At 31.7% G+C, this 22944-nt stretch overlaps 1 protein-coding gene across 6 annotated transcripts in view; it reads right to left on the bottom strand.

Annotated features, from left to right (window-relative positions):
- The window catches only part of LOC131842237 (brain tumor protein), a 459207-nt gene that overhangs the window by 112426 nt on the left and 323837 nt on the right, over positions 1 to 22944 (bottom strand). The window contains exon 1 of one of the 6 annotated variants that reach the window (XM_059190780.1): positions 5382 to 5400. The exons of the other annotated variants lie outside the window; for them this stretch is intronic. The gene's annotated coding sequence lies outside the window, so the exon portion shown is untranslated. Of the gene's footprint in view, positions 1 to 5381; positions 5401 to 22944 lie in introns of those variants that run through there. 6 annotated transcript variants of the gene reach the window in all.

Below are 22944 nucleotides of genomic sequence, written 5' to 3'. Positions count from 1 at the left end.
CTATATTCAAGCCCATAAACATTATATCTTTATTATAATACCATTACTGTAGAACAATATGAAAGGAAACAGTTCCCCAAGGACTGCACGTCTTGTTACAGAGTTGTTAAACAAATGGATATAAGTACAGAAAGCAAGGCCTTCCTTGATATTACAGTAATTCCTCCTTAACAAGGTCGGGCTTTGTTTTTTGTTGTACATATTAATTTGGTCAATTATATCAAGTATTATAAGGATTGAGTAATAATACTAAAGAACCTCTACGCAGAATATTAATGTTTCTATACTCAGATCTCTAATAATATGATACAGAGTCGCTGTTTTTACTTCTAAACCATGGCACAGATTTCAATATGGATTGCACAAACGTATAGAAAAAAAAATCCGAAGTTTTATATGTATGTATGTATGTATGTACACATACAGGCTATACAGCTGCTGATATATGCATATGTACTTGTACACCTGTGTGAAGCAAAAGCGAGTCGCTATTTCACACTGATTCGACGGCCTCAGTGATCTAGCGGTTTAAGATACCGCTTTAATTCCAATGGTCGCGGGTTCCATTCCTCGCACAATACATGCATTTGTATTCATTAGTATGACTATTTGTATTGGACTGGGTGTTTTCCTGTATATAATATGTATACATATGCAAAAATGTATCTATGTATTTTTTTTATCACTGTTCTAGTACCCATAACACAAGCTCTGTCTAGCTTAGGACTAGAGGGCGCTGTGTGAATTGTTCTAGATGTTATTATAAATTCGATAGTGTGTATAGACACACTATACACAGATAGCTGTGTGTGTGTTTATTGTCATTCAAATACTGTACAGAACTTAATGAAATTTAATATGAAGATAAATTGTATCATAAAGGAACAGGCTACCTTAATGTATAAAAAAACCTAATAAATAATGCTTTAATTATCATAAATACGAATACAAATAAACATCAATAACGGTCAATTATTTATATCATGTCGCTAGTCAACGTAACAGCGTAACAAAACAAGTAACTTTTTGACATAACACTGAAGCGATCCTGTTAACATTTATAAAGTAAACCTCGGCCTCATAAAATATTTTCTTAACAATCTGTTCTGTCCAAAGTACTAACCTACCCTTCTGCGGATAACTTTTAATCCTCTTATATTACGTAAAAAATTCCAGGATCCTTTCTTTTAAAGCCAACTACGAAAAGAGTTATCATTGGTTGATGTAGTATGAAATCCTTCAATCTTAACATGTTACATGTAATGATATATTCTATAAACATTTACGCATGCCGTGGTAATTAGTAATTAAATATACACTATATACTTGAACTTCTTGCAAGTGATAATAATTGGTAAAATATTAGGTGTCTTGTTCGTAACTCGCATTAAAATATTAATGCGAGTAGCGGAAACAAACAAAGAATCTTCAGCTTTATAATAATAAAGCTGAAGATTCTTTGTTTGTTTCCGTGGTAATCGTAAAACACGCTAGTCTCAGGCAGATCCAAAATCTATTCGAAGCATATCCAGTAAGGATCTAATTGAAAAAAAAGGGGAGGATAGGTAATTTATCGAAAAAGGTCATATAATATCACGCTATAACCAAGACCATCAGTGGACCGACAATGAAAAATTTTAGAAAATCAGGTGGTCTTATGTGACGCCGATAAAGTTGCGCGGGTTAGCTAGTGTAATACTATACCTACTAATAATGGAGATTAATTTGCAAATTTAAATAAACATCCGAGTAATAATAAAAACGTAGAAAATAAATAGAATGGTTTTCACTTTGATTACTGGGTAACTGATCTGATTACTGAATGAGTTGTTGAATGGAATGTCTTCATTTTTATTCCTGTACTAAAAATATATTCTATGAATTTCGTAATTCAAATATTGAATGATCATTCATTAACTGATAAGTAAATTTGATTAAAATTTCTTACAATGAATTCCCATTTCCAATTCTCATTATTATTGCAAGACGCGAAATAACAAAAGAGTATTCGAATTCATTTTATTTACTTAAAAATAAATGTAATTGAAACATTATTTAAAAGAAATATTTCATTTTTTGTTACACTACCAATAACATGTATTAGCAGAATATAATACAACTATATCCTACAACAGGATGTCTTTCAGTGACCAAAAAAAACCTAATCAGTTCTTTCAGTATTTTGTCAACTGTTATATTTTAGATTGTACTTTTGTAAGTTTGGATTATTTCATTTGCTCCTGCATAGATTTAAACCAAGTATCATTATTACTACAGATATGTATGTGAAGTTTAATTTGATATTTTAATAGCGATACCAAAACGTACTTGTAACGTACGCAGATGTTTTTGTATCTATTTCCAGGCTATCAGAAAAACCCACATCTATAAATATATAAATATTAATAACACAATAAATAACAGGTACCTACGTATATTATACATAGTACACGGTAACGGATACACTGAACATAATGTCTAGACTAAAATTTAACAGTCCACTAGACTTGCTTCCGGGTACAACCCTACACCTGGCGACGTCACTGAATTTATAACCCAACGAAATTAACCCTAAGACGTCGCACCGAGATTTATACGAAGGAAATGAGCTGGGTATTTTTAAGCGCTCTTTAACTCCGCTTTACTGCGACGTTTCAAAGGGCGAAATAATATTCGGTGACCGTGATTTTATACGGTACGCCCATGTGAGTTATAGCGCTTTAGAATCAATATGTGGGTCTGGGTGATCACCCGTGGGTACTTCAATTGACATAAATCTAGGGCTTAAATATTAGGCACATTGATTGAAGTAGAAAAAGTATAATCCATCACATTTAAAATAAGTATTGTTGCTAAGTAACAGTTTGTATGTAACGTGCAACTGCAATCGGAACGAAGTAAATTATATTTACAACTGTATACGTAATCCACTGAATATCTCTATCATTAAATAATGTCTACTTCAAATTATTGTACACTAAAAACTATTTTAAAAATACCAAATAAGTCGCCCACCTTTAAATATTCTTAATAATAGTAATATTAATTATTATTACTTTATACATATAAAAAATGGAACTAATCGCTGTCTGTATGCAAAAACGTTTATTGAAGAACTTTGTCAACTCAAAACAATTACATTGTTAAAATTCTTGTATGTTTATCTACATGTTTGAGCGTGCTAATCTCTGTTACGGTTTAACCGATTACACTATGGTTTTCACTAACCTATTACGATAAGTGTCGTCTAAAATTTTGTGTTTGTTTAATTCCAATCGGTTTACAAATAAAATAGTTAAACACATATTATAGTTTTAAACAAATGTATTTAATTAAATTCAATCGCCCACGTTGTCGCAAAATAAATAATTAATCGAATCCAACCTTGCTAAAGAAAAAGTAGACGACTTTGAGCATTGGACATTTAAACAGATTACACAAAAAATATAATTATAAGGAAATAAATATATTTTTTTATTCCGCCCACAAGAAATATGCAATGCGCTATGCATACTGTAATTCTGCTATAATTATTGAGTACCTTGTCGAACCCAATATACTCGTAAATATGGTATACCATGACATATTTATTGTACAAGTTTTTTTTATGTGACTGGAAAGGAAAACAAGCGGCCCGCCTGATGGTAAGTGGTAGACATCATGTGACGTACCGGTACCATGCATGCGTTACCAATACGGAAGACTAATATCTCATGCTTCCACACACTATATATGAATAATCTATACTAATTCAGCGTCTGCTACTGAATGATTCGTAAAATTCTTTTCCAAATCAAACATTAAGATCTTTCATGAAGATCAGTTTTTCAGATATATAATTGGGAAATATAGATATTGGGATATATAATATATATATATACAAGAGAAGGGATATAAGTATCACACACACATTATTTTTTAAATATAGGAGTCTAATAATTCAGCTATTGAACTGTTAGGTACTATTGTTTCCGACCTTTTTTTAAATTTGAAAAGATAACCCAGAGCAATATGTATATTGCCCTAGATTATCCTAGAACAATTAATGTTATTGCAAGATATAGAGACTGAGTTTAATGGGTTGCACGGGCGTCACGGTGTATTTTGCGATATCCGTGATAGTAGTGGTATCGACGATGTCAACCATTTTGCTATAACGACCACTTTCCCAACAGGTGGATCGTCAGCTTGTTTCTCATTCCAGTCTTATAAAAAAGATATCATTTTTATACATTAAGTAGGTACTTACTCGAAATGGCAAACAATTTGATAGGCCATGAAAAGTGGAGTTCCATTATTCATAAATATATAACGTCAGACGAAGTTTCGAGGACATTCTTGAGGAATGGTAAGTATATATATACTAAAAGTGTGTCATGTTGAATAAAGGTCAAGTAAAACAATAATAAATAAATACTAGACATAGCAGACCGAAGAAGGTGGAAAGTCATGCAAGAGGCATACGTCCAGTAATGGAGTAATATATGTTGAAGAAAAAGAAGTCACATAAGCACAAACAATTCTGTATTATGGATACCTAGATAACTAACAAAAATACTTCCATATTTTTTGTTACTCCGTGATAACACACAAACCAATGCAATCAAGTTGTTGTGTTTGTGACTAAAGATGTTTGTATTCTGTTGGAATCGAACCCGCGAACATCGGAAAATAAAGCAGTGTCTATAGAGTTCAAAATCATTATAAAACAATCCATCAATGTAGCGGAATAACGGAATGGCAAGAAAAATGTATTTTGTTTTATATTTGTATAAAATCGAAAAATAATATAACTATTACAAATAAAAAAAGTGTGTTTGTAAATGTGTGTATCTTGTCACGATTACGTAGCTGAACCGATCGAATCTATAATAGGTGAAGATATATTGTAATAGGAAGTAAAACATACGTTATTTTTTATATTTAAAAGTAGACGCAGCTGCGAGTAAGTAGCTAGTTTCGTAAATTATAAAATTCTATTCGTAATCTTTTAGTAAAAAATTTAGGTGGTCTAAAACCCTTTTACAAAAAAAAAACAGTCGAAATAAAATTACGGATTCAGACACCGTATGAATCTCGAAGCGGCAAAGATAAATTTGAATTTCAAAAATCCCAAAGTTAAACCTAAGGTTTTGAATTTTAACTTAATTTACATATACAAATGAGTCATTCGAGGCATCGTTACGTTGCTACGTGGGCCCTTCCAAATTGTATTATCCGAAAAGCATTGTTTGGTACACCGCCGTTGTACCTATTTAAATTTAACATACATATTATATACAAGAAGTTTTATATGGACATTGAAAAACATAAACAAGATACTTGTACTAAACAGTGTGAGAAATAGTTGTTATAATGATAATATATGGTATATGAATTACCTTTCAATTGAATGCTTTTGAATTGCAGGGTTAAGCCAAAAACTATATGATTTCTAACCTGAAACAAAAAGAAACGGAGTTTAAATAATTACTCTTATTACCAACACATATATACAACAATACTGTAAAAGTAAATATATTTCTGTACAGTCAAATTAAGAACATTTCAGCTTTAACTATACATCTTAGAACACAACGACTCCTGGTGCGTGTAATCTCAAAACCTACTGTATTTTAACTAAGCAAGGTTTAGGTGTATAATTCCTTAAGGTCCTGTGTAAATTAATACGCTATTTCAGTCATTAGTTGCTTTTATTTAGTATTACATATACTAATTCTCAAAGAATATATCTGTAAAGACACTGACTGACAGCAAAAGCACTTTAAGACGTTTAAGACAGGAAATGAAATCATTATGCAGGGCGAGAGATATTTCGATGAAAACGAAGAAAAAAACTCGTCTAAAACAGTAATTTGCATAAATATAATTCAATGGACGGAAATGGTTTATTTAGTACAATCCAATACAATAGGCTCCACGAAAGTGAGAGGAAGGACGAGTCAAAATCAAACGAAAAAACTACTTAACGCTAACCATGAATAATTTTAGTTATAAGGATATAAAAATAACGTAACTGCAGCAGTTAATTGAGAAGTGTGTGTGATCGATGTCTTCATAAATGACTTTGGTGTGTTTGAATAGAAATTGAATCGAAATCACACATTTTTATTATGTGAGCAAGCAGACGGGCTTTCTAATTGTAAGGGAGAATCATCACCTATATCCGTATTAGGAGGTAACGGCCATGGTACCACTCATCCGTTGTCATTTAGGAGGACATTATCATGCTTCTGTACTTTGAAATTTCAGTGCCAAATTTCATCCCTCAACAAAAACACATCTTGCAAAACAAGGTGATTAGCGACATAAATAGATGAACTCTGCCCAGGTGATAATTGTTTAAAGTCTAACACTGTCTCTAGGTCTAGGTCACGAGTACATTTTACTAGGCTAAGAATTTTGCCTCAAAATTGCAATAATATTGCGTTTAAATTATATACGGCATATTTTAATGTAAGTCCATAATATACATAATGTTACATATAAAGAGGTCGAGTTAATGTTACGACATAGTTATACATTATGCAATAAGTAGTCGGGTTGCTAAGTCACTACAAACCCTATAGTAATGTTAGTGTTATTATATCCAGTTATATATACTACAGCCTTCTCGTTCTTTATGTTGAAGTCATGTCCCTTGCGGCAACGGAGTGTATAGCAAGTAATCTGATATACCTACTAGTCTTTCTGTGGTTCATTTTATAATTCAACAGTCTAGGTTGTCCCCATTAAAAGACAGAAAAGAAAAGATTGCGTCTGTTTATATCATTTCGTTAAATCCAAAATACAACATCTTGTGCACATACTCAATCAGATCATTATTGCATGAATTTTCTTAAAACAATAATGAAACATATCATAAATGTATGCAAGATAAAGCAGCGTTATTTCCGACATTATATTAAGTAATTAAAAATTTCTAGTTTGAGTCTGGATGTTTTCTATATATAGGTACATTAAGTATGTTTTTACTAAATAAAAATGTATTTAGGTATTATTATAATTTAATTATCTTAGATCGGGTATAGACAAATTCTTTTTACAATGACTATATTTTAAAGCTACACGAAATTAATCATTATTGCATTTCTAATTTTGTTCTACATTTATGGCAATTAAAATTCAGAGTAGGTACAGTAATACAGATCTGTCTTATTTGTTAAAAAACAATTTCACTTCTCACAAAATCTTTTCCAAACTAAGCCAGCTAATCCTCAAAGACTTCCAACCTTTGAATAATTTAGGAGCTATTTAAGATCATTTTATAAATTCCCGATTTTCGTTACCGAAACCTACAATCTGAAATCCCTAAAGCTTTTAATAATAAATTTGTAAACGTCTCAATTTTGAAAATAATGACATTATACAGACGGTGTCGTTGATTGAGATTAATTTGTATCTACATCATTTCTAACCTCGATAACTAATAAATAATTTAATTTATTACAAAATTTTAATAGACAAATATAGAGAATTGCGCATCAATAAATCTAATCGCTTTGTGTCTATACACTAATAAAACAGATAAAGAAATGTGTAACTTAGTAAAAAAAAATACAATATATCCTTATGACAGTAATTCCAGGTAGAGTAGTCAGAGGAATTATCAGTTGTCAACATTGTCACCGAATTATTTAAAATTCAAAGCGATAGAGAGTGAAAGTGATGAGAAAGACGTGAAACAACTACTCATTCCAGATTTATTACATACTATTATTTGATATAATTGTATTTACTTAAATACAATATATAACATTTTATTCAAAACATATGCGCATGTTATTCCTGAGACACGTTGAAACAACATGATCGACCTAATATTCCAAAATATACAACCTTCCGCATGCCTGCATCGACCTTTACACTAACATTTTTATCCTCGCGCTTGATTAATAATCCACAGGCTGTAGCCCTATGTCAGGTTGAAAAATATAAAAAAATATGACACGTCACATCATCTGAGTCCCGAAATCAGGGTTCTATTCAACTCCACAATAGGACTTCAAACGTTGATAACACGAAAGGATCTCTATCGGGAGGTGGTTAAGTTCATTTTGTGGTATACAATTTTGAACGGCAATGAATAAGGTGTTTTCAACGTTATTTGGGGTTGGTTAAGGGGTACATTTGTTTGACAGATCACAATGGAATTCCAATATGGCGGCGCGGGAAGGATGCGTTGGGACATAAAAAAAGGATGGTGGAGCGTGGGCGGTCGCATTCAATACGATCTGTAAGATGTTTCTTCAAAATTTAGTTTTATATGTATTACAGTATGCTTCATTGTCAACATCATTGAATATATAGTAATAAAGTTTTATAGTTATCAGACACATCATGTAAAACAGTTGTAGAGGACAAAATTAAGAATCAATAGTCAGAAGTTTAAGTTTAAAAGTAGCGTTAGTAACAAGTACTTTAGAAATAATTGTTTGTCTTAGTATAATCAGGAAATGCGCAGAAAAGAGACTGTTTTAAGAGAGATGATAAATATGTGGATGATTATAGGGGATAAAAATGGAATACTGAAGAGATATATGACATGGTGACAAAGGTAGTAATCAAATAACTGCAAACAAAGATAAAAATATATTACGCTGACTCAAAATTATATAATATATACTCAAATATAAAATATATTTAGCAATAAAAGTAGGAAAATATGGAGAGACGTCAGCTAAGGTGTCAAATTTTTACGTTTTGTTTCAATGAATAAATATATAACCCATGGCATATATAACCTGCAGGTGTCATATAGTACACAAACGGCTGACTACCATAGTTGATTTTATTGACATAAAGATAAGTAGATGACGCATGTAATCTTTTTTTTTTTCAGGTAAATGGAAAGGCAAACAAATGACGGTACAGCTGATTGTGAGTGGTAACCGTCGTCTATATTCATTAACAGTAGAGCTATTCTGTAAGCATCACTTATAAATTCGAAAGCGGAATCCACGGTGACATTATACATTGGCGTACAATACTTGATAGGGACTGCAGTGCCACACGCTCGGAAAAGGGGATGGAGGTAAAATAGGTCCGTGATTTTTTTTTAAATATAGGCTAACTACTCCAAAGCTACTTCGGAAGAATGATACCATGCTTTTAATGTTTAATTTCATTACCATATCGCTCCCTTTAATATACTTATAAAGCATGCTTGCTTGGCCGGCTAACTCAATTTGTATCATTACCAAAGTGCTTAGCTTGATGTAACACATTGCAGTTATTGATACCAAATACACAAACCAAACAAACCTTAGAAACAAAATAATATCGACAATGCTGTTTTTATTACAGCTTAACTTTCTTTATACATTTTATTTCAGGAAATCAACATAAATGAGGTTTTCTTCAGAAACTATATAGCATGGGGGTTTTCAAGAAGCGTATATGAAGGTTTTTTTAAATGACGGCAACGCCACTGACACCCTTGGTATTTCACACATTTACCATCAGATAGGCCGAATGTTTGATTACCATAGTTGCATAAAAAAAAATACTAAAATTTTGTGATGTTGCAGTTACTTTATGTACACGTATTACTTCATTGCCTTAAATTATTTTTGGTATAATCATATCGAACCTTAAAAGATACTTATTGTTCTTACTCAAGCGCGCAAAGCTGTGGGTTAAAGCTAGTGGAATGCTACTAGTATTACAGTTACACATTATTTACGATAACCGATCATAATGACCTACTAATGTTAAGATTAAATATATTATTGGCACACGTGTCCTATAACATGATATATGACGCGGTATATAAAAAATATGCAATTATGATACCTATATCAATAGCACAGAGTATACATTTGAATGCATTTTAATGTGTTTTACAAGATATATAATGTATTTCGATATGACTCAAATAGTATCACATTTCTATCTCAGCTGTAAGTACCGTATGTTATAAGTATATTTATATGCGATTTAGTCGCGTGTAATTAAGTATGTAGGTGTTAATTACGTAATTGTATAATAACATATATATACTATATATGTTCGAAATACAACGAAAGTATTCAATGACGCGACCATATGGTTAGTATGAATATTCAAAAGTTATTTTGGCTCGGTATTATTTATATATTTTATATTATAACAGCGAAAATGTTTCTGTCTCTATGTAAATAAACTATGTTCCCTTGACAGGGCTAGATGTATGGGTTATAATATACTATAGATATAATTTAATCCAAAAATGCAGACTAAGTAGCAGGTATCAGATAGCTATAAAAATTACAACCTACAAAATTATTTGATTTTTTTTCTATTTCTATATATTATTATTACTAGTCTTAATAATAAATTTGAATTATCAGTATATAGTCACTTTCATTTTAATTAATAAGTAGTTCAAAAAAAGGAACCTAACAGTTTACTAGCTAAAATTAATAAATATAGTCTTCAACATTCCTATTAATAAGAAATTTAAGCTACTGTAAACCACAAGTCCATGTATATAAGTCGTAAAATGCATTGTCACATTCAATTATGAACAAAGTAAATGTAGTCAGCTATTACTTTTTAATATCACGGAACAACTATGATACATTCACGCCTTTACTAGCAGTACAGGGACAGCAGAGTTGCAGTGGAATGCCGCGCCAAGGTAAACGATTGCCCATTACAAATACTTGTTTACTAACAAAATGTAATAAATGAATGACGTTTGCAGATGGAGATACAAAACTGAACACAATATTATATATATATATATATCATTACATACTATAAAACAAAGTCGCTGTCGCTGTCTGTCTGTCCCTATGTATGCTTAAATCTTTAAAACTTGCAACGGATTTTGAAGCGTTTTTTAAATAGATAGAGTGATTCAAGAGGAAGGTTTTTATATATATAATACACATACATATAGTACACCCGTGCAAAACTGGGGCGAGTAGCTAGTATATATATAAATCTTTAGCAAACAATCTGGTTAAAGTTTTTTTTAAACAAATTTTATGTAAAACTTAAATAAACTATCAAAATGCAGTCGTAATCAATTACCTACAGGCACCTATTTTTGGGGGCAATATTGAAATTCAAAGATATATTTATGTACTTATAGTGTATATTGTAATTATACATAAATAATGTACAAAATCTTCTAGAATGGTATCTAGTAGCGGGATGGATTCTTAGAAATGCGATCTAGTGCTCCTATTGCATACTAGCAATCCATACTTTGTATGGAATGTACTTAGTAGCAAGTTAGGTCTACCGACACGCGTTCCCCCTGGAATCATTCTTGGTTAATGCCGAATGATTTCAGCAGAATGGGCTAACTGACCTAATTTTATGCTCATCCTATCATCCTCCACTGCAGCCCCGCAAACATATTTATCATCCATTAAAAAATACTATCTAATACATATTAGAAAGATGCATTTTCTAGAATATTACTTAGAGTCATGTCTACTAGGATGTACCTCGGAAGTATCCATACAAAGTATATGAACGAATGAGTGATAGAACCTTGGCATGACACATACGGACATATGACTAATTGTAACTGGAATGTAATAGTATGCAGATAACGACTGTATATTGCGCCTTGCTTCTAACATATTAACGGACCTTTTGTGTCGAGTGGAGGGCGCATACAAGCGCGAGTAGAACGTCTAATGACTAACAGAAGAGAAATAATAAAAAAAGTACGTATCACAAGAGAGAAAGAAAGGGAGACAAACTTCATAGCTTTCCATGGATTCACCGTGCGGGTGCCGGGTCCATGTGGCAGATAGGTAGAGGGAAACTCCGATGCAACTCCCGGGAATTGTGACCCATGTGTAGGTTAGAACCTTAATATAATCGTAGAAACAATAACGGGCCATTACCTACTTTTCCTTATCTCATATCTTTTGGGATGTAATGTCGGAGTTATTTTCCTTCAATTCTCCTCTGTTCGCTGTCGTCTCCCTCTCTTTCTTGCTATATTATCTTAGACATAGCCCGTTCATCTCTTTTTGAAATAATAACTCTCCCATATATAGACACTTGTATAGGTACATACACAGGCGCTAACGAACGCTCTCTTACCTAGGACATGACATTATTATGTGACACTCCTGGTGACATCCATATCCTGTGATATGACTGCACTATCTTACCCATAAACCGTAAAATATCTTACAAAGCTAGCAACTTGGCAGTTAAACTGAAGTGAGTTAGAGCACGCAGACGACTTTATACAAAGTCTACCTTTTTTTTACATCAGGAAAATCTTCATAGAGACTCAGGCCGCTGGGTACGGTTGGATTCTTACCGGCTAAAAACCTGACGGCTATTCCCTCTCAAATATATCGACGTGGCTATAGGATCACTTTCGCATTCTCCAAGATCACCGGGATGAGTAGACTAGAGATAAAGTTTGATAAAACGTGATACACTGCGCGTTGCGCGCCGACTGTACCTATCCGTCGCGACAAGCCTATTTCATATTAATATAGAGCCAATGATTCTCAACCTTACTTTAACCAGATACTATTTGATTTTATCATTCATAGCAAGAAACTAACAACGAAATTAACATCCAAATTTAAGAATACATTTTGTAAAAAGACTAATGAATAAAAATGTAATATTACAAAAAGAGTAAACGTGCGTTAAACTAACCGGCTCATATCTATTATGATATTAGTCACTTGCCGTCCTTCCACCTACCGACGTTCATAGTACAACATGTAATATGAATTAAAAACAATTAATAGATTATATTAATTTAATTTTTTTTACGGACCAGCTTCTGTGGACCACTGATTTGAGAACCACTGTTACAGATACAGCTGTAACTATACACCTGTGTCGCTCAGGGCATCCTTATTCTGAAAAAACGTGGTAACAACCAATTTATTATTTGCAAGACTTACCTATACATTTTTATTGCGAACGATACGCTAAAATGATTGATGAACGTACGAAATATGGAAACACTACAATAGCTACGTAATAAATTCTTTTAAAGGAGAAATTATACGGTTTCACCTTATCCTCATCCCTCCTGTCAGAAAGATTATTAATTTTCTATACTTATAACCTACGGACTGGTTGTATAATGTGGTTTTGTTCGCGATATTCTGCTGTTTACGTCCTAAAAATCCTTGCAATATCACAAACGGAGCTATATTCATGTTACTATTCGCAATATTTTAAGTAATTAGTGGATAGGAAGTATATTTTTATGCCAAATTAATCATGGTCATATAGAAGACGTCAGTCAGAGCTGATATCCTACAAAATTAACGTCTGAATGCAGTTTAAAATAAACATGTACTTACTAATTTGTGGAAACTATTGTAGAAACTCACTCCAAATTCATAGACAATTGCTCACAGTACGAACTAAGAAGGCGACGTGAAACAGGTGCACAACATTGCGACTACCGCGAAGCGACACGTGCGTGTATGTGCATTGTTCATTGCATAATGTTATAGAAACACAGCAATGTCGGAATAAACATTTACCCGGTTTTGCGTCAGTGTTATGGTTTTGCCGACACATTAAACCACCTGTACGTTAGCGGCTTTGTCTAATAGTTAAGGTTTAACTTATACAACGTTTCGTAAGATACATACATTGGAGAGAACTTCTGTCACTTGACCGGAGCATTTGATTGAACCTAATGTGATCAATTTAATAATTTAGGCTCTCATGTGAGCCGTTATGCGTGTAGAGCCGAGACTGCTGAAGAAGCTAGCCAATCTCCTCCTAGAAGCCTCCTGGTGTCTTCACAGGCTTTACGGAGCCGTTCCGAGAGTTTATATCCGTTGTGTAGCCACTACTACGAACTCCAAGATTAGCTTCGGTATGCTAGACTGATTCTTTTTATTTAGATTGACCAGGAAAAAAACTAGCATATGTACTTCGCCAACCTTCTTTTTCTATGTATTCATGGTTACACCTTTATATAAATAATGTGATAATGGGACTTGGCGTTAACTAAATAATAATGTCAATGTAATAACTTACTAGCTGTCTTGTGGAGTTTTACGCATGAATTTAAGTAGAAATTATTTAATATGGTCTATCTGTTTACCAAATTTTAATCGAATCTGTCTAGTATATTGTGCATGAAAGAGTAAAAAATAATTCTTTATCAACTCTCCCAAACTTTAGAATTTACAATATTTGTATGATTTTATAATTTGCCAAAAAAAAAAGAAATTCTATAAAAAAGCGCGATAAATTAAAAGAGTAGAGATTATTTCATTTACTTACAGTAGAATTGAAATTTAATACCCACAAGCGACATCCTTGTTTGTCACAACCAGTTTACAAAAAGAAATAGGATAAACTCGAGGTACATTTTTGTCTTGTCACGTCATTTATAATATTGTCTACCTAAAAGACTGTAGTCTGGCCTCTGCCAGGTAAACTTTTGTTAACGTTTCTATTGGACATCGACCAATAAAACCGCGCTAGTTTATTTATTTATTCCTGGAATTCCAAACAACTCAAAATTTTAATATGGAGTAGTGTAACTAACCGTAGTTATCAAGAATGGCTTGATGCGGTAATCGTATATTTCATTACTAAATAAACGTTTTCACATCTTACGCCACTTGTTCAAACGTTAGATTTTAGGTTTGATGCGTACCATTTTAGTCGGGTGTGCGGTGTGCTTGTCTATTGCATAGAATTCACACCTAGTTTCACAATTCTAGTTTCCCCGACTCGATTAACTGCATCAGATAACCGGACGACAAACCTAATGTGAGGGACCGGCATTATGGAAGATTTACCTTCTCACAAGTCAGCAGAAGGCAAACGTCTGTTAACTAGTTAAATAGTCTGCGAGACAGACCTCCGCTAAATACAACTCATGCAACTAAATACTACTAATTTTATTAGAACATAAATTTGACTACATTACCATATTTTGTATTTAATTCATAAATATTTCGTGAATGTGTCACGCGACCTTAGTGAAATGTCATCATTTGGACGTTAGTCAAGATTTACGGTCTGTTACAAAATATGGTTGTGATTTTACACGACAATACCAAAAATGTTTTATGAAAACGCAAATTGAGTCTAAAACAAACAATATTTTTTCCATACTAGATAAACCCATGACTTCGTACCCGTTTAAGTTTTTTATTTGTAAACCGATCGAAATAAAACAACCACAAAATTTTAAGGAAGCTTACTACAATACATTAGTGAAAATCACAACAAAAACAATTACGTCGTTTCTGAGATTAGCGCGCACAAACTGACAGACAAAAATACTAACAATAATTATTTTGTTTTTCTTACGGTTACATATTCTCGCAAAATAATATTTAATAAATATATCTTCCAAGTACAGACAGCGATTAGTTACATTTTTATGTCCTGGAAATTTTAACCGTTATATGTAGTTGAAAGTCAGTTAAGTAAATCTTATGACCGTTTGTCTCCCGAGTCTATCATGGTCTTATATAACCTGGCTAATTTAAAAAGTCCTTCGTGCTCTAGGTATAATATTGACAGACAAATACAAACTATATTTGTTGGGGTTTTATTCGTTGGCGGTTTATCCGTGATGAATGATATTATGATTCATGTTTACGTACCGGCAAATAACATGAGCACGTGTTTGATACCACGTGACCTGCGCAGTAACAACATTACGTACGAAACGGTTTACTTCGCAAATTTCTTTGTTTATGCTACTGTGTAATAATAGCTTGACTATTATTATAACCTCCCAGCTTTCAGATAACGTTACAATAATAATAAGTCAGAACAATTCACACAACGCCATCTAGTCACAAAATACGCAGAACTTGTACTAGACAAGTGAGAAAAATGCTTTATTTATACATTACATCTATACATATAAATAAAATTGGAGTGTCTGTTTATAATATTGGAAGAATAGTTTTTTACTAAATGCATATGAATATAACCAAGTACCGTACATACGCCAAAATAACATTTTTTTCTGTCTGTCTGTTTGTTCCAGCTAATCTTTGAAATGGCGGGATCGATTTTGACGGGACTTTTTGGCAGGTAGTTGATTTAACTTAGCCTACTTTTATTTTAGAAAAATAAAGTTAAATTCCACGCGGACGAAGTCACGTGAACAACTAGATTTTAATATAACTAGAAAATACCTAGACTATTACAATGATACTCAGGACTATAAATGTTTGTATCATGCAAAAAATGAAACGGCCACTATCGAGAGGCAGCGTGCCACTAGATAGGTATCATCTATGTAACCCAACAACACTCTTAAACATATAAACATTGAATTTCCAGACGCTTCTACTAATCTATAGCCCCGTGGGATGGTCTAAGTTTCTTTGATTATTATTTCATAATATATTTTTGTCCTTGTGAAGCAATATTTCTTACATACTTAACGAGGGTCAGCGACCTATAAGAGGCTTTTGATGATACTCGATGTTTTTTAAAAAACCACAAGTGGTTTGCTACAATACATTACATTGCATTATTAATGTGCGTAATGATTTTTTTTTCGATTGGGTGCATAAAGCTTGATATTATCTTTTCATGTTATATAATATATTATATTATTATATATAATTTGTTTTTGCTAATTTTCAACATCGTATATCATTAAAAGCAGCTTTTAAATATACTTACAGAGAATGCCTCTTATTACTCATATATTTGTATATTTTGATTGTTACCTGAAAAGAAAAAAAAATAAAACATTAAAAAAAATTAAAAAGTATAGAACGTTTTTGGATGTTAAGAAATATAGACAATAATTTGCTAACAAAAGACAAAGGAATGTATGCGTTTTATCGAAATATTATATATATAATTTTATTAATCTTTGGAGACCAGTGATTGATCAGAGGTTTATTAAGAATAATTAGGTTTTTTTCCAATTTATACCAGTTGTCATTCAGTATTCTTTAACTCTTTCTCCTACAGAATACCACGACTGTGTTACGTCTTCATCACAATCAGTCCATAAAACAAACAGAATACTTATTTACATTGCTAGCCTTTTTGTTCCAAAACCCATTCTCAAATTCAATGAGGAAACAAAACAAATTTCGAAAAGACAGATAATGTCACACATAATAAATTAAATTAACCCTATAAACCGTCTTAAACACGAACACCATAAAAAGAACATGGAGGGATTCCCATGTCTGTCGTCACTTAAACAAAAACCCTTCAACTAAGATTAACAAGTCAGTTAGGGCCTAAATACACAGATGGACCTCACACGCATCACTTAATCCTTTATTTGTACCTCAAATTCTGTGCAACATACAAGTGAGAGGACAAAATTAAGAATCTCTTTGTCATCACCACTATTACAGAAAAGCCTATTAAAATAAGTAAGGTTTAGCCTATTAAAACAAGTTTATAAGTAAATCTAAGGTAACATTGCAGGTAAACCTATTGTGGTAACAGGTGATAAACGAGCAACGTAACAAAGTTACAAAAACCCTGTTAAAATAAAGTTTAATTAACACAGTTGCACGTTTTTGACGAACTACTGTATGTACCTATTTCATATTGTTCGCAATACTGCCATATCATATAGTAAACCCACAAATAAAATTATTTAAATGACACATGATTTTCCACTTATTATATGATACAGAATAAACTTTAAAGTATTGGATTTAGCTTTAGATTTAATCTTCCTAAATTTGTATTTTTTAGTCTTTCTAATATTGTATTAGGTGTGCCACTTATCTATTAAACGTCAAACGCTTATACCAAAATTCAAACTACATTCCTACTCACAGAGTTACCTACACCATATAACCTTACTAATCTAAATTAAGATAATCTAAGGAAAAAAATAAAAATAATTTTGTGATATTACAATAATTGGGTTCTAATCCCAGTTTAGCAGTTAAAAATCCTCACTGCTATATCTGCTCTCATATCCCAAATGAAAATAGGAACTTTAATAGTAATTACAATACTTGTACAACTGAAGTAAATTTTTAGAATTGGTTCGTTAATTCCAACAAAGAAAAAGATCGACAAAATTTTTCTCTTTTTGTGTATCGAAACAAGCGCTGCATAGGAGGTAAATCACCCCGACATATCAAGATTCTTAATCTAGAAAACCTAATATCCACGCAATATATTGCTTGGAAAAAATTAATGAGTATTTAAAAAAGAAAATATAAAAAAATACCACGAATATAATGTTAAATATGAAGCTTATTATATACAAAATATGAACAAGGATGGTAAAATATTAGTATAATCCGACGAGTTTACGATTCAGCCGTCTTTCCGTGGCTTAAAATAAAGAAATAACTTCCGAGATCCGACGGATTATCTCTCGGTGAAAATTTTTGGCGGTTTTATTTATAGTGATTTATTATCTTGTTTTGTTTGGGTGGCGTAACTGAGAACTGTGTACCTACATATTTAAATATGATTAAAATTATAACTGATCGCTGCCTGTACATAGATATACAATACGACATACAAGATATTAAAAAAAACTATTATTGGGAGACTTTATACTGTAACGGAATCGTAATAAATATTGTTAGTATTTTTGTCTGTTTGCTTGTGCGTTTGTGCGCGCTATTATCAGAAACATTTTAACCGATTTGGGTGATGTTATATAATGTATTGTATTAAGATTTGCTTAAAATTTTAATTTAATCGGTTAACAAACAATAAATTTGCAAGGGTACGAAGTCATGGTTCCGATTGCAGAGAATATGTTTAAAATTCTTAATCAGCATATTTTCATTTTTCTTATTCAAAAAGAATCTACAAGGCGAGCTTCTTTCATTTCGTAAGTTAACGTTGAAATATTTTTCCTAGATACTTTGTGTCTATATCATATTCATTAGTTGGTAGTATATACTTGGTTTTGATGTATACCAGTATACCCATCATACAATCTAGTACATTCTGTGAAACAGAACATCAATCAAAGGTACGAATCTCAAAGTGAATGCCACAAAAGCATACACATTCTACATCTTTATATAAGTAAACACATACAATAATGAATAACTGTTTTATGTGCGAAATGTTTCAATAAGTAGTTATTAATTCATTGACCGAGTGACGGTTGTACCTCTCAAAACACAATACCATATATAATCGAATATAGCCGGCACCAATAAAATAGTTTTCACCTGCGTATACGTCCGAATAACCCCCATATTTATATTTATCCTGGAAATGTACTATTTACATTGATTGGAATAATAGGATATATTCCGTCACCATCCTTAATACAAATATACTATGAATATCTATGTCCACCACATCAATTCCTTTCAGTCATTCAAAGGTTGACTGGAAGAAATCCCTCATTTGGGATAAGTCCGCCATTGTACAACTTATTTCTAAAGATCGTTGTGTCCTATCAATTTAAATGTATTTACTGTACAATAAAGTGTTATAAACAAACAAATTGTATATCAAAAACCTGTTAAGCTGTCAATATATCTACAAACAAACATACATTTATATTAATGTTTTAGTAAGGATATATGTCATATAAAAAGTACTCATGAACGAGGTCAAGGAAATACGTTATATTGTTGTCATCTGAAAAAAGCCGGCTGACCATGTTTTTTATGTCCGCGCCTGTCACAAGAATAATATTATTTCAAACCTCGAGGGTAAGAAAATAGGATTTACAGAAAATATTTAGCACGTACGTACCTATATTGTATACCCACGATTGTGAGCAGAATACTATGAGAATAACGTTGTTTGAAAGTAAGTTATTTCATTATAGTACATTTTACAAAAAATATCCCATAAAAAACTTTATATATTTACAGACTGTTAGGTTGCGAGACCTTATAGAGATCATATACATACATATATCTTACTAATATTATAAACGCGAAAGTTTGCGAGTATGGATGGATATTTGTTACTCTTTCACGCAAATACAAATACGCTGAACGGATTTTAATAAAACTTTACAGTAATATACCATGCTTATAAATCAAAATAACAAGGCTTTAAATTTTATGCGAGTGAAACCGCGAGCACAACTAGTATGTAAAATATGGACCATCACAAATATGTTCGTACTAGAATAATATTATTTTTTTATATAGTCTAAAATGTCACTATATGTTAAGTAAAATTAAAAATATCGACAATATATCGATGTGACAATTCCCAACCCTAACTTGAAAATTACAAAAAGGGTCCAAGTGTCATCGTACATTGTTCAAGTCAGACGCTATTTAAATCCAGTCCAGGATCCAGACGAGGTTTTGTACGTTTTGTTATGAACCGAGGTTCGTTCGATGATTTGATTGTTCCCCGTGATCGGATTCTGTATTGTAGTTACCGCCACGATTTTCAATTTTATGGAAGTCTGTGTCGTCGTTAATACCTAAAGTTAGTAATTACGTTATAGACATTCTTACAATACACAATTGTTCATCTATCGATTTAGTATTACATAATTTTATTAACTACATAAGCATACAATAGGTATGTTACTTAACGTATACATAACAATTTTTATTAACATGCACCACATAATTTTTATATTATTATTTTCAAAGATTCACTATTACTTTATACTAAATATTAAGTTATTATATACCGTAACAAAAAACAATTTGTTTTGTGTTGCACACAAAACAAATTGTTTTTTGTATAAGAAAAATGTTAAAAAGTAACAAATATTTTATTATTAAATACTACTTAATGTATAAATTGTAGATGTATGTATGTATGCATGGTGGATTTAAATAGAAAAATAGTATTCATTATGAAATAATGTATAACAATAATTCATTAATCATTTAAAATCACGGCTCACAAAACAACTTATCGACAATCAGACATCACTAAATAATAGATACACAAAAAAGTTAGCTTGAGATTACGTTTACAGTATTTCGAGCTCTAATCATAAAATCATAAGATTTAATTTACATTGTGTGGGATACGAAAATTACGTTATGTATGCACCATTGTTCGGTCTGGGTAGGCAATTTATTTTGACAAAGCCACCGCGGATCATAAACATAATTTTCGTTGAATAATTTTGATACCTTTGCTTATATAATTGTGTTACCTAGTTAACAATTTTTTGCATACAACACGATCTGTTACTATATTACTGCCACGTATGGACTTGCAGCTATAATTTCAGTGTTAACTTGTATACTTGAAGCAAGAACTTATAGGGGTCAGTTAAATTTTATGGAGAAATGTTTGAAATTACCGTAGTTACATTTAGTAAAATTACCGTTTATATATACATTTCTTGCTAATTAATTAAGATTTAATTTGCTTTCTACTAAAACCACAAAAAATCATATGGTGACGGCTTGTTTGTACCGTAGCCTCGGTTACTAAGGTAATTCAGTATTATCTTGTTTATGAATAATTTAGAAACAGACATATATTAGGTATACCATAAGTACATACACATGATACAGTTTACTAAGAAATGTGTGTTCATCTTGAAACGCGTAATATTTTTTTCATAAAAACAGGTTAATAATGTAAACTCAATTATTTCCAAGAAGTATTCACAAGTAAGTATAATATCACAGATTTCATAACATGCTTGTAGAAAAAATGTAACAGTCTAAATTCAATCCGATGTTTTACAGACTTAAATATCTATAGTGCTTGTTAATGAAAATTTCAATTTGCAACCGGCTTCAAAAAGAAGAGGTAATCAATTCGGCTATCTAATTTTTAGTATGTTGCTTGATGTTTCGTTATATGATTTATTTCGAACATTATTTCTACACAGTTTTAGTTCCTTATCGGATTACTACGAATTTAATAGCGGTTCCTTTGGCAGAACAATTATATAACATAGTTATTATATTAAATTAATTTTTAAACAAGTGTGAATATAAAGTGCAAAATAATTCTTTGACGTATAAGTGAAAGATCAAAAAGATTTAGATTATAAATCTCATTCACAGTTTAAAACTTGCCTCGTACGAAAGCGGTATAAGGGTTGAAGGGTCGAAGAGACCTGTCACGTACACGGCTTCATCCCACATCACACTTGACGCATTGTGATTTAAATTCTGCAATCCTTCCTTGGTGAATTTAGACAGAAATTTTAGGGTTAGTGTGTTGGTATGGAATTATGCATTAAGACGCATAGGTAATTATATCCCAGTAGTTCATCGTCTGCATGACCAGGATATTTTCATTGACCTTTGTATACCCCGCCTAATTTAAAAAGCCTTTTGTTTTGAGAGTGCTGCATTAACAGACTAGTATATTTAAATTAGCGGGTTATACATATAAATACTACTATAATTTGTGTAAAGAGGTTTTTATACTGTCTAGTATTATGGAAAGTAATAAGATAAAAGTGAAATAATTACGCTGTGAAATTATGTACTCGATATTTAAAAAAATTAACAATATAGATTACTGTGACAGCGACTTTATACTCATATAATTATATTTTTGTTTATAAATTGATTGAATTGTAATTACTAATTTTTAAATGAATCTTACTACATTAGAGAAAATCGCATCCATATCGGTTGAACAGTTTTTGATATTAGTAAACATTCTAACAAACTTTGTTTTGTGTTCTGCTACGTTGAAGTCCCCAACTAATAGTTTTTTTCATATATCTTCCATTACAGACAGACATCAGTTACATTTTTGTTATTAATCTTCTGTACGGCAAATATAAGCCTTATGACATTGATATAAGATATAATTTAGTCCGACGTGATACGAATCACGACATACGCATTCCATAATTCGGGCTTATTTACTTCATCATCCGACGTATTTTATATATAGCTCGGTTAATGACCTCGCACGTACAGGGTGTTACTGGCAACGTTCCGTGTTATATTTTCCTATAAACACATTATGTACTAAATTAATATTAAAAAAAACTCAATCTTTTATATTCGTATTTATACAAATTTATGTACATAACACAGATACGTACATATATGAATTTGAGGTTTAAGAATGTGTGATAATAAAGCTCATTTTTGT

Source organism: Achroia grisella, unplaced genomic scaffold (genome assembly GCF_030625045.1).
Source record: "Achroia grisella isolate CSIRO2021 unplaced genomic scaffold, CSIRO_AGI_Agris_v1 utg215, whole genome shotgun sequence".
In the NCBI taxonomy this organism is placed as follows: domain Eukaryota; kingdom Metazoa; phylum Arthropoda; class Insecta; order Lepidoptera; family Pyralidae; genus Achroia; species Achroia grisella.
This window is presented reverse-complemented; position numbering and strand designations above follow the sequence as displayed.